Source organism: Microcebus murinus, chromosome 9 (assembly GCF_040939455.1).
Source record: "Microcebus murinus isolate Inina chromosome 9, M.murinus_Inina_mat1.0, whole genome shotgun sequence".
Classification (NCBI taxonomy): Eukaryota; Metazoa; Chordata; class Mammalia; order Primates; family Cheirogaleidae; genus Microcebus; species Microcebus murinus.
This window is the reverse complement of record NC_134112.1, coordinates 47,146,774-47,158,745: the sequence shown is the minus strand read 5'-3', so window position 1 is coordinate 47,158,745 and position 11,972 is coordinate 47,146,774.

Here is an 11,972-nt window from a genome sequence, read left to right as displayed (position 1 = left end):
TCTCCTAAGTTATTTTCTTTTCAATACATTCTTTAATCCCTATATATATCTTTTTACTTTTTAGGACCATTAAAAACATCCCAATGCTTCAGTATCTGTAGCCACAACTTCCTTATTATTTAATGCATTATTTAGCTTATTTGCTCATGGGGAATCATTGCTATCTTTTATAACTTGAGAATCATTGAAGAAATAATACTTTTTAAATAATCAAGCAGTTTAAAAACATTTTATCCTTTTTTTTATCATTAGTGCCTAGTTTTGCTGCATTCTTGGATGTTTATATGACCTAAATAATTGAAGTGGAGCCACTACATATATAGTTGTATAAGATTCATATAAGAAATTAGGCTGAGCACAGTGGCTCACTCCTGTAATCCTAGCACTTTGGGAGGCTGAGGTGGACAGATCGCTTGAGGTCAGAAGTTTGAGACCAGCCTAGGCAACATAGTAAGACCCTGTCCCTACAAAAAAATAAAGAAAAATTAGCTAGGCATGGAGGCACATGCCTGTGGTCCCAGCTACTTGGGAGGCTAAGGCAGGAGGATCGCTTGAGCCCCAAAGCTCAAGGCTGCAGTGAGCTATGATCATGCCACTGCACTCCAGCCTGGGTGACAGTGAGACCCTATTTCTAAAAAAAGAAAAAAGAGAAGAAAAGAAAAGAAATTAGAAAGAATTCAATAGAGCAACAATTCTTTATTCCTGTCTCTTTCCCTTCCCTGACCATATGGAAAATCAATAGCAAACTATAAGTGCTGTTTCTATTTTTTCAAGAATGAAAGAGCTTTGTATAATAGTGACACTTCATGACCTTGCTGAGAACTATATTCAGTTAAAATATTTTTATGGGAATTTTTCAGATGCTTTAGGCTGGGGCAGGGGATGAAGCTCGTCTCTATTTTTATTACTTTACTAAATGTGTTCTCAAAAAGTCTCCAATTCTTTTCCACATCTTTGCAATTGTGAATTGTGCTGCTATAAACATTCGAGTGCAGGTGTCTTTTTCATAGAGTGACATTTGTTCTTTTGGGTAGATGCCCGGTAATGGGATTGCTGGATCAAATGGTAGATCGACTTGTATCACTTTACGATATCTCCATATTGCTTCCCACAGAGGCTAAACTAGCGTGCAGTCCCACCAGCAATGTAGGAGTGTTCCTCTCTCTCCGCGTCCACACCAACATTTATTGTTTTGGAACTTGTTAATAAGGGCCATTCTCACTGGAGATAAATGATATCTCATTGTAGTTTTCATTTGCATTTCCCTGATGATTAGAGATGTTGAACATTTTTTCATATATTTGTTGGCCGTTATTCTGTCTTCTTTTGAAAAATTTCTGTTCATGTCCTTTGCCTACTTTTTGATAGGGTTGTTTGATTTTTCCTTGCTGATTTTCCTGAGTTCTAAATAGATTCTAGTTATCAGCCCTTTATCAGATGTGTAGTTTGCAAAAATTTTCTCCCATTCTGTTGGTTATCTGTTTGCTCTCTTGACGGTTTCTTTTGCTGTGCAGAAGTTTTTTAATTTGATCAGGTCCCATTTATTTATTTTTGTTGCTGCTGTGATTGCCTTTGGGATCTTCTTCATAAATTCTTTACCTACGCCCATGTCTAGAAGAGTATTTCCAACATTTTCCTCTAGAATTCTAATAGTGTCACACCTAAGGTTCAAGTCTGTTACCCAGCGTGAGTTGATTTTTGTGAGAGGTGAAAGGTGTGGGTCCTGTTTCAGTCTTCTACATGTGGCCATCCAGTTTTCCCAGCACTGTTTATTGAATAAGGATTGTTTTCCCCAGTGTATGTTTTTGTCTGTTTTGTCAAAGATTAGATGGCTATACGAGGATGGTTTTATATCTGGGTTCTCTATTGTGTTCCACTCATCAATGTCCCTGTTCTTGTGCCAGTCACAAGCTATTTTAATTACTATGGCCTTATAGTATAGTTTGAGTCTGGTAAATTGATACTTCTCATTTTGTTTTTATTGCCTTGGATTGTTTTTTGCCATATGGGGTCTTCTCTGGTTCTATATGAAGTGTACAATTATTTTTTCTATATCTGTGAAAAATGATGATGGTATTTTAATAGGGATTGCATTGACTCTGTAGATCACTTTGGATAGTATAGACATTTTAACAATGTTGATTCTGCTGACCCACGAGCATGGTATGGTCTTCCACCTGTTTACATCCTCTGCTATTTCCTTCTTCAGTGTTTCATAGTTCTCCCTATAGAGGTCTTTTACCTCCCTGGTTAAATATATTCCTAGGTACTTTATTTTCTTTGTTGCTGTTTTAAAGGGAATTGAGTCTTTGATTTGGTTTTCACTTTGACTATTGTTGGCATGTATGAATGCCTCTGATTTGTGTGGATTGATTTTGTATCCTGAGACTTTACTGAATTCATTTATCAATTCAAGGAGTCTCTTGGTTGAGTCTTTGGGGTTTACTAGGTATAATATCATATCATCAGCAAAGAGTGAGAGTTTGATCTCTTCTGCTACCATTTGGATGCCCTTAATTCCACTCTCTTGTCTGATTGCTATAGCAAGGACTTCCAGCACTATGTTGAATAGAAGTGGAGATAGTGGGCAACCTTGCTTTGTTCCAGTTCTAAGTGGGAATGCTTTCAGTTTTTCCCCATTCAGTATGATGTTGGCTGTGGGTTTGTCGTATATGGCTTGTATCATTTTTAGGTAAACCCTGTCTGCCTATTTTGTTGAGCGTTCTTATCATAAAAGGGTGTTGAATTTTGTCAAATGCTTTTTCTGTGTCTATTAAGAGAATCATATGGTCTTTGTTTTTGCTTCTGTTTATATGGTGAATTACATTTATAGATTTGCGTGTGTTGAACCATCCTTGCATCCCTGGGGTGAAGCCCACTTGGTTGTGATGGATTATTTTCTTGATAAGCGCCTGGATTCGATTGGCTAGAATTTTGTTGAGAATTTTTGCGTCTACATTTATAAAGGATATTGGGCCATTAAAGTTTTGAGTAAAGGAATGACATGATGTGATGTATGTTTTACAAGGAACAGTGTAGAGAATATGTTATGAGGAGGCAAGAGTAGAAGCAGCAATACCAGTTAGGACCTTAGCAAAACTCAAAATGACATGATGGTGTCTTGGACCACGGTGGTATTTGTAGTAGAGGAACAAGTGGCAGGGTTATGGATATGTTTGGACACAATTTACTATTGGACTGAATATGGGTTATGAGAGAAAGAAAAGAGACAAGGATGACTCTAAGATTATTGACTTGAGAAACTCCTAAAGTAGGACTACTATTTACTGGGATAGAATATTGGAAGATCAGGTTTTGGGGAAAAACAAAAGTTTGGTTTTAAACATGTTTAAATTTGTATTACTCATTAAAGTAGAGTTGTTAAATAAGTAATCAGATACATGAATTTCGAGTTCAAGGAAAAGGTCCAAGTTGGAAATAGAAACAGATAGCATATGGGTGGAATTTTAAGCAATGGCACTGGATGAGATCACCCAAGTAGTGAGTGGAGATAGAGAAAAGTCTGAGAACTGATCTTGGGCACTGCAACATTTAGAGTCACTGAATGGGATGCAACCACCACTGAGCATTAGATTTGGCAAAATGTTGGCCCATAGGTGACCTTCACAAGCACAGTTGGGGTAGAGTGGTGAGGATGAAAGCCTGTTTAAATTAACGTGGGTTAAACAGACAATAAGGAAACTGGAGACAGTGAATACAGACAACTCTTTTGGAGTGTTTTACTACAAAAGGAAGCACAGAAATGGTGTGGTAGCTAGATTGTCCTGCCATAAGGGCCAAGAGGTTTTTTTGTTTGTTTGTTTTCAGATTGGAAGTATTATGTCACTATTAAATGCTTATGCTAATGAGCCATTACAGAGGAAATTGCAGATGAAAGAGCGGACAATTATTGAAACAGTGTCCTAAGGCAGGGAGAGGGAAAGGGAGCTAGTGGAATGGTTTTAAATAGGAGCTACGTAATCATTAAATAGGAGCTATGTAATCATTTATTGTTACAGGAGGGAAGGAACTAGCAGAATAAGGGGAATATGGGTACACATACAAGTATGTTGACTGATATGGTAGTGGGAGAATGTGAACATTTTCTTCCCATTGTGTCTATTTTTTTTTTTACTTTAAAAAGATAATTTTATTTTCTTTGTTTTCTTTTCCTTCTCATCCATAAGTCTCTAAACATTTGGCACATTGTGTCTATTTTTTAAGTAACTAAGAATCAAGATCATTACCTAAGAGTGAAAATTGTATAAAAGGTATTGAAAGCTTAAGGAGAGAGAAGATATATTAAGTCATCAAGATGAATGGATAAAAGAATTGATGATGAAAATGTAGTAAATTTAAAGTAAGACTGGTTAGCATAATTGAGTGTTTTGTTTTTAAGCAGATTCAGCTGCTCAGTTGAATTTTATTCAAATGTAGGGAGGAAGAGAGGCAGGATCGATGGAGTTAGGATATATGCAAGAAGTGAATATAATGATGGTCCATAAACCTAAGCTGTGTAAAGCAGGAATCAAGGACATGATTGAATACAAGAAGATATTAGGGTCAATGGATTAGATATCATGATGGGAAGAATAATTGGGAGTTGAGGTCCCCAAGGAAGTCAGTGGAAAAATAAGAGGGAGTATTAGAGAGTAGGATACTTTAAACTGAGATTATAAGGGGGTGCAGACATTAGTAATGACAAGGTCTACACTGTAACAGTAGGTAAGGATGGCTGAGGTAGGATGAAGGACAAAATCATTGGAAGATAGAAGGTCAAGTAACTGAGAGGTCAGGATCCTGGAAGGATCATCTACGTGAATACTGAAGTCACCAAGAATTATGACAGGAAGTATAGTGGAGAGCGTCAAGGTCTAAAATCTTCAAGGAATAAGGGGCTGGGATCTGCAATAAGGAGGGTTAACAGGCAGTACTGTCAGATGGCGTGAACTTCAAAAGGGCTCATGGTCTCGGACAAAGTAAAGGGCAAGAGGACTCTTAACCCACCTCTAAACCCAATAACACACAGGGTTTGGGGGAGAAACACCTCCTGTCCCGGCCCGCGGGACCTTCTGTTACTCATGGGGGTCAAGGGGGACCATGCCTGAAAGAGATGGGCAAGAGAAAGGAACAAGACCAAGCAAATGGTTGTCAAGGTCTACTTTACTTGGATTCTTAGTAGGTTTTATAAGCATACAGAAACAAGGAAGTAGAAACAGAAAAATAGAGTGGGACGACGATGAGGCTTGGGTCTGGGTTAATCAGCCCCAATCAGCGTCTTATCCGTATCCTGTTTGTGACTGATTACTCATCTCCAACCTGGCAGGTGGTCGGGAACAATTGCAGTCAGCACTCCCTGGAGCATCCCGTGGTCAGCACGTCATGGAATGCATTCTTCTCGGGGCTATAGCTGGAATTTTTCAGGGTGAAGTCCGTGCGTAGGACGAGTCATAGGGGAGTTGAGGGTCTTTGAGGGTCCTTGCCTCTAACATCTCCCCCTCTCTTTATTAATATGAGGGAGGTTTATATAGGTGGGTGGAGAGCCTGTCTTAGGCTACGAGATGGGCTTCCGCGACCAGCACCCCAAATATAAGATTGGGCGATTAACGTGAAGGTGAGGCCTCTGTCTTAGGCTATGTAGGTGGCATCCAGCTCCGGCACTTCTGATTATGAAGTGTGCCCCCGGGTATGGACCTACAATATTCCCGTCATGGAGTCACCTCACTGTCGGCGGGGTGTGCATCTGGTACACCGCATCGCAATAATCCCGTCATGGGCGTCTCCACAGCCTTTGGAACCAACTGCGTTCTATGTCTGAGGCAAGGTTTGAGAAATTTAGACTCTCAGTGAGTGTATTGGGAGACTCTTTACGGAGGTCTTCTCTGGAGCCTCTTTGTTCTAGCCGTTGGTAAAACACGGAGACTGATTTTTGTGTGGCTGCATCTACCTGTGACTTGACAAAATCAGTTAGTTTTTTGAAAGCCCAAGGCCTAAAGGTGAGGAGCAACAGAAAACCTACAAGCGGCCCTAAGACACTGGGAAGCAATGTGGATAGCCAGGGGGATGTAGAAAACTAATTTTGATACCAGGCCTCACTTTGTTCTCTCTGTTTCTTTCTATTTTTAAGGCTTTGTCTAACCCTTTCAATGCTATCTTCTACCAGACCTGTTTTATCTGCGTAGAAGCAACATTTTTCTTTAAGTGCTGCGCACAAACCTCCCTCTTGGAGGAACACTAAGTCTAGGCCTCTTCTATTTCGTAACACTACCTCAGAAAGCGAAGCAAGGGATTCTTTGAGATATTTTAGGCCCTGCTGTAGCTCTTGGAGATCATTATCGATGGCAGCAGAGAGCTGCAGGTATTGCTGGTTGGAGGTGACTAGAGAGGCTATGCCTGTTCCAGCCCCTGTGGCACCAAGGCCTAGAACAACTGCGAGTGTTATGGCCGTGATGGGCTCTCTTTTTTCTCGGGGCATTGTGGTGCCACGCTCCCAAAATTTGAGCAATTCGTCAGCAGGATGTACAGTGAGTCTGGGGAAAAGCATGACTAACACACAATATTCTCTATGCTCAAGAAACGTTGCAGTGACTACATACGGGGTAAGGCCGGAAGAACAAGCAAAGTAAGAGGTGTTAGATGCCTGGATATACTAAAAAGCGGAGTTGACAGTAATTGACTGATTGCATATTTTCTCTAAGGGTGCGGGGGGAAGCATTCTTGGGCTAAGAAGGCAAAGGCCTAGGCCTGCGACCTGGCTGAGTGTCAGGCGCTCATGGGTCTCTAGGCCCTATCTGAGTCTGCTGGTGTCATTAGTAAATAATGGCTCACCAAAAGTAGCGACGCCCTCATAGAAGGGAGGCCGGGGGGAGTAGCATACCCAACACTCTTGATATTCTGAATTATTGGCCTCTCGGATGGTCCTGACAGAGGCGTTGACTAAGGAGAGAATTAGTTCTGCAGAGGAGGGGGGCCCCTCCGGCAGGGTAGGTTGATATAGGGAGGTGCTAAACGGAAAAGGGGACACAGCTGGGGAGGAGGGTAGGCCCCTGGAGGGACCGTGAAGTCGAGGTGGGTGTAGGTCGTAGTTAGGACCTATTGCGACCGTAGGACCTCTGGGGAGGCTTTTAATTAATTTGACTTTAAATGTGAGACTAATGTCTTTTCCAGATATGTAAAGTCTAAGCCCCCACTCAAATCCCCTGGACTGATCCCAAGAAGCCTTTTTTCTAGCCTCGGTGAATGAAATTAACAGGGGGTTGCACCATTGGTTGTTACACTGAGGATCAGTGGGTGGTTGTGGGGCGTAAGGGGACGAAGGAGCTTGACGGGGAAACTGCTTTTTGACGGTGATATAATCCCAGGAAGAGGAGGGATTCCAGTAGGCATCACCGGTGGTCTCACAGCTCCAGGAAGCACAAAAGAAGTCAGGGGCGTAACCACATTGGTAGTTGTTGGTACAAGGTCGATGGGCCCCTGGGCAAACATAAAAGTCTTTATCTTTTGTCGCAGAGCATCCGGCTCCCGAGGAGCAAAAGCCTGGGGAGGAGTCAGTCGTTGGAGGAGCTGGCTGAGGGGCGAAAAGTGTGGGAAGGCCCCACGCAGGGTCTTTAGACCCAAGAGCTAATACGCATAGGTCAATTTCTAATGGATCCCATGGTATAACGGCAGAGAGACATGAGGAGGAATTAACAACGTCTCCTGCCTCATTAATTACCTGCCATGTATAGTTGTAGATCTGATGGATGTTGGTTGCGATGGTGCTCTTGATCACGACTAGAATCAGGCATAGGAGGGGCAGCGCCTTTTCTCGAGGAATCATTGTATTTCTGGAAGAGAACAGAATTAAGAATTCTTCTCAGGGGATTCCCTGGGTGGGTTATATAACTTAATCGCTCTCTCTGGTAGCCATCTGGCGTTTCCTGCCTGGGTATCGTAGATGCAGGCATGTCCTTTTCCCCATATGAGGACAGGGTCAGGCCCCAGCCATTTGCCTGTAAGCGGCTCCTTCCATAAGGCCTGTGCATAAGTATCTGGTGGATGGGTGCCAAAGGCGGTCGGCGGCCCTTTTACCGGCAGTGTCAAAGGTAAGGAAATTTAAAATGAACAGGGCATGATTAAGCAGGGTTTTGGAATTACCTGTCAAGGGATATAAGATTCCTCCTCCCGATTGTAGTTTGGAGAGCGTATTTTTTAACGTCTGATGAGCTCTCTCTACAATACCTTGGCCCTGAGGGTTGTAAGGAATGCCTGTAACATGCTTAATGCCTAAATTAGCACAAAAACTTTTAAAATTGGAGCTGACATATCCCGGGCCATTGTCAGTCTTAATAACTTTAGGCTTAGGGAGGGAGGTGAGACAGGCTATAACATGGCTGATAATGTGGCGGGTGGCCTCGCTTGTTTGTAGGGAAGCAAAGATAAATCTACTGCAAGTATCTATAGAGACATGTACATATTTAAGCTTTCCAAAAGGGGGGTAATGAGTGACATCCATTTGCCAGAGCTCCCCAGGGATCAGGCCGCGAGGGTTGACTCCTAGGTGTGGCTCAGGGAGAAGGGTAAAACAAGGCCTACATTGGCGGACGATTTCTCTGGCTTGTTTTTTAGTAATGGAGAATTTAAGCCTGAGGGTATGGGCATTGAGATGGTGTAAATCATGAGCCTGGCATGCAGCGCAGACAGGATCAACAGTGATAGTGTGGAGTGCGCCTGCAACGTGGGTTGCCTGATCAACAAGATTATTTTCAGCGACTAGAGGCCCAGGAAGGCCACTGTGGGCGCGAATATGGCCTATGAAAAAGGGCGTGGAACGGGAGTGAATGAGTCTTTGTAGTTGCTGGAACATTTGAGTGGTATTGTTGGAGGGCCGAATATGAGGCACAGTTTCTAAGGTGGCGACAGCATGAGCAACATAGGAACTATCAGTGTACAAGTTAAATGGTGACTGATCTACGTTTTTGAAGACTGCGACTAAGGCTGCTAACTCAACGAGTTGAGCAGAGAACCCGGTGGGAAAACTGTGGACCTGGCCATTAATGCTATAGGCCTTGGTGCCTGAGGAGGAGCCGTCGGTAAAGACTAAGACGGCTCCTGGAATGGAGGAGACTCTTGTTTTTTTGGGAAATATTACGGGTGTCCGATAGAGGAACTGAATTAGTTTATTAGGGGGGTAATGATTATCCAGTTTGCCCTGGAAAGACGTACAGTTAACCGCCCAGTCATCATCATTTTGTATTAGCCACCGAATCTGAGAAGCATTGTAAGGGAGTATTATGATATCTGGATCCTTTCCAAAGAGCTTAAGGGAGTTTTCTCGCCCTAAGCGAATAATCATAGCTACTAAGTAAGGGTAGGTGTAAGGGTAGGTGGGAAGGACTTTAGGGGAGAAAGCCGATAGGTGAACCCAAAAAAGGGGCTTGCCCTGCCAGAAGAGTCCCGTGGGCGAAAAGGGGGTGGGGAGGACAATGAAGTACAAGGGGGAATCGGGGGAGAAGTAGCTAATGGCCTGGGCATTTATGGCCTGCTCGACTAAATCAAGCACTTGCTGCCCTTCTTTAGTTAGGGAGCGGGGAGAGGTTGGATTGGCATCTCCCTGCAGGATGTCAAATAGGGGTTTTAACTGTCCTGTGGTGAGTTTTAAATATGGGCGAAGCCAATTAATGTCGCCTAGAAGGCGCTGAAAATCATTGAGGCATTGAAGAGAGTCTTTCCTGATCTGTACTTTTTGGGAGAGGACCCTATTGGGGAACATTTCAAAGCCTAGGAACAGGTGAGGGGAGCAGACCTGAATCTTTTCAGGAGATAAGTGGAGGCCTCCAGCCTGTAAGGCCGAGACAACCTGCATGGTAACTTGATGTAAGGTTGCCTCGTCGGCTCTGGCAAAAAGAATGTCATCCATATAATGAATTATATATAGCTGAGGATGTTGAACTCTAAAAAAATCAATTGTCTGAGCTACATATTTTTGGCAAAGGGTAGGGCTGTTGGCCATGCCTTGAGGCAATACTCGCCATTGGAAACTCGGGGAGGGCCCTATACAGTTTACTACTGGGAGACTGAATGTGAAGCGTTTGCAGTCATCTGGGTGCAATGGTATGGAGAAAAAGCAATCTTTCAGGTCAATGACTATCTTATAGTAGCCTCTGGGGATAGCTACAGGTGAAGGCAAACCAGGCTGGAGTGCCCCCATGGGAACCATTGTTTGATTAACAGCCCGTAAGTCTTGTAGCAGCCACCACTTGCCAGTCCTTTTTTGAATGACAAAAATGGGGGTGTTCTATGGTGAAGTAGAGGGCTCTATGTGTCCGGCAGCTAATTGTTCCTGCACCAACGCTGTAGCTGCGGCTAGCTTGTTAGATGGGAGGGGCCACTGATCGATCCAGACAGGTGAGTCACTTTTCCAAGTGATTTTATCTGCCTGAAGTGCAGGGGGATCAATGGCCCTTACGAAAAATGTTCTTTGAACCCTAGTCCTGATCTGTCTGACTTAGGGAGGGTGGTCAGGGGTGCTCTTAGTCCCTGACCCTCTTTGCCTAAACCCTGTCCTGGGAGGAATCCCTGTTTAAGCATTTGGCTGGCTACAACTTCATTGGGGCTGCATATAATGACATTCATTTGTGCAAGGATATCACGCCCCCATAAGTTAACAGGTAGGTTTGGGACTATAAAGGGTTGAGTGGTGCCTTTGTTTCCCTCAGGTCTTCCCACGTCAATATTTTTGAGCTCTGGAGAGTATTATTAGACTGCCCTATACCTTGCAAGTGCGTAAGGGAGGGCTGCAGTGGCCATGAATCGGGCCAGGCGTCTTGGGCAATAACCGTGGAATCGGCGCCAGAATCAAGAAGGCCCTCAAAAAGTTTACCATGTAACTTTAACTGCAGGGTGGGTCGTTCTTTGGTGATAGCTTGGACCCAATAAAGATCAGAAGAGCCAGGGCAAGGAGCACCTCGGTTAGCGGCGATGGCTGGGAAGGATGTATTAAGGGGCAAGGGTAATGCCTGAGCTAAGCGCTGTCTCTTAGAGACACACAGGGCTGGTAAGCGCGCTGGCTAAGATGTTAATCTCCCCAGTGAAGTCACTATCTACTATGGAGGGGTGGACTATGAGCCCTGCAAGAGTGGAGGAGGCTCAGCCTAGAATAAAAAAGAACATGTTGGGGGGGGGGTCCAAAGGAGCCAGTAGGCAAAATTTGAACACCATCCTCAGGTCTTAATATTGTGTCAGAGGAGGCACACAAGTCCACTCCTGCGCTCCCTGTGGTTGCGCGGAGGAGTCTAAAGTCTGAGGGCTCTCTTGTCGGCTGTTCCCCGAGGCCGACTGGAACTGAATAGGACGAGGGGCCCGGGGCTGGCCCCTCAGGCCGTTTCCCGAGAGGGGGGGCAAGGGATTTCGGAGGTAATCGGTCTTGGAGTGGCACTGATTGGCCCAATGATTTCCCCTCTTGCAGCGAGGACAGAGGCCTGGTGGCTTAGGAGGGTTAGGGTTGGCAGAGGAAGTGGCCAAGGGGCATTGCCTCGCAAAGTACCCTGGCTGACCGCACTTAAAACAGCCTCTCTGTGCCGCAGTGCCTTGAATGGCAGCCCCGACCGCAAGCTGCACAGCCTGCGACACCTTATGGGCGAAGGGGTCAGCATCATTACACATCCTAATCATGTCATTAAGGTCTTTGTTTTTAAGTTTGCCCCTGAGGATGGCCCTGCAAGCGCTGTTGGCATTTTCGTAGGCCAATTGTTTAATGAGTTTATTGTCGCCATCCTCCTGTCCGAGGGTCCTTTCAGCAGATTCTAAAAGCCTACCTACAAATTCACTAAAGCCCTCTTGAGCTCCCTGGGTGATTTTTGTCAGGGGAGTAAGAACAGATCCCGTAGAGGGAAGTGTTCGCCAGGTGCCGAAAGCGGCTGCGGCAGTCTGAGACAAGAGCCCAATCGGGAGTCCCCTTTGGAGCTGTTCAGTGGCAAACTTCCCTTGTCCGC